The sequence below is a fragment of the Oryzias melastigma genome, linkage group LG6, assembly GCF_002922805.2.
Source record: "Oryzias melastigma strain HK-1 linkage group LG6, ASM292280v2, whole genome shotgun sequence".
In the NCBI taxonomy this organism is placed as follows: Eukaryota; Metazoa; Chordata; class Actinopteri; order Beloniformes; family Adrianichthyidae; genus Oryzias; species Oryzias melastigma.
This window is the reverse complement of record NC_050517.1, coordinates 31,749,396-31,751,457: the sequence shown is the minus strand read 5'-3', so window position 1 is coordinate 31,751,457 and position 2,062 is coordinate 31,749,396. Positions and strand designations below refer to the sequence as shown.

General features: G+C 39.3%; 1 protein-coding gene across 1 annotated transcript in view; it reads right to left on the bottom strand.

Moving 5' to 3' along the window:
• Positions 1-2,062, bottom strand: part of si:dkey-246g23.2 (solute carrier family 66 member 2) — a 271,509-nt gene that overhangs the window by 76,680 nt on the left and 192,767 nt on the right. The window lies entirely within an intron of this gene.

Here is a 2,062-nt window from a genome sequence, read left to right as displayed (position 1 = left end):
ATAAATAAATAATTAAAAAAAAAAAAATACATTATAGTTTTGGTTCAGTCTGACACATTTTTTTTTTACATAAGACCACATGTGATGCTTCTATTAAATAAATAAATCAAATGGAAATCTTATACATTTTAATACCTAAAGAAAATCAGCTCAACTCTATGCAGCTTAATGCATGCATTCAGTAATATTAATGTAAAACCATTTTCTTAAAAAACACACAAAAAATTAAGCACGGCTGGTAGAAGCCCAGACACACTGTCCCTGCCAGAACAGCAACAAAACTTTAGGAAAAAAAAAATTAAGAGAAATTAGTTGGAGTTAAATGTAATATTTTTTTAAAAAGTCGTGAGTGTTGTACGGAAAAAAAAACGTTTGTCTTTTGGTGTCCTCTGTTCATCCTCTGTCATGATGGGAGATTATTTGGGATTAAATACAAAATAAAAACTTGAAAGTTGTGTGGGGAAAAAAACTTTTTTTGTCTATCCTCTATATTGATGATGATCTGTAGCAGCAGGAATGCAGCAATTGTTGATCATTTATCAAATGATCAACAGAAGTCCAACAGTTGTTCTCAGAAAACTGTGGTGATGTGCAGAAGGAAGCAGCTTGTTCTGAGAGAGAACACACATGAACATTTTCATTAATATTTATATCAACAAATATTCCAAATGTCCATGTTTGTTTTTGATCTCACCTCAAACACAACTGCTGCATTCTCTCAGTCTGCATCATTTTCAGGTTTCAGAGGCTGACAGGCCTGTTTCAGGTCTGTGTTGTCCTGAATGAATCTGTGTGAGCAAACTTGAGAGATCTGAAAAAAGACAAAACACAAAGTAAAATCCAGTTAGCTTTAAAACTTAAATGATGTTTACATTAAATGGAAATGTTTCTTGTAGTTAAAAGAGCAAGTTTCCTACCTTTGACATTGAAGGAGAAGTAACCAGCTGGGGGTAGAAGCTGCAGTTGTTGGTTCCTTGAGGGTGTGCCATGATGACAGGTCAGGACAGCAGAGGAGTCCATGCAGGTCAGAGGAGATCTGAGAGGAACGTCTGAAGCTGCCAAAAAGAAGTCTTGTCTTCTGTGAGGTCCAGCAGTGAAAGTCTGACCTGCACTTCTGATGAATTGTTGCTGGAGGTTTTAACATTTGTCATAAAAAAGTACCCGGATAAAAATCTCCAAAATGCCCCCCCCCAAAAATTCAAAACAAAAATACTAAAGTAACTGTAACTGGCAGGGAACAGCACATCAGACAAAATTAGAAATCTTTAAGTACCCTTAAGTACTTCTTAACGGGCAAATTCGGGGTGTTAACAGGGGAACCATCACAGGGGATGACTATACCTGCTTCCAAAAATGAGTTAAAAACTGGGGTGATGCCCGCAATTGCCTCAGGCTTCAAGGGGTACTGCGCCCGTCGGGGTCTGAAGTGAGATTTGGGGTTGACAACCAAAGGTTCACAATTCCGTATGAGACCAACATCAAATTTATGCTTGGCCCAAACACAATCAGGAACACCGTCCAGGTCAAGAATGGAACCATCCAGAACCAAAAGATAGGGGTGTGGCATCTCATGGCCTGGCCTGTAGTGAGGAAAAAATATAAAAAAAAAATAAAATCAAACTGCCAGGCTCACGCTGCCAATCCAGAGCATGGCTGCATGCTCTAGTCCAGGAACCCAAATCTTTCCATTCATCAGTGAGGCCTTTGGACAAGGAAATGTAAGGGTCACTTCCTGGAACCTTAAAGAAAGGGGTTTGGGTGGAGCTCAAAGAAACAGACATCGCACAGCGCGTTGCAGTCCAGAAAAGGCTGCACACAGACAAATGATCATTCATACATTCAAAAACTGCACTTTCATACTCTGGGTCTGGGTCCCCGGAAAAAATAAAAAAACATGGGCTGTACTATGAACATTTTCTGGTATCAGCAGAGCTGGGAAAGTAACTCTTCTGCTAAGGCTATAAGCTCATCCTGTCGTTCATAGCAGACCTGCCATTAATAAGAGAACTGGCAATCTGGGAGGCGAGATTGATTAACTATAGTGTAAACACATTCACGCTGT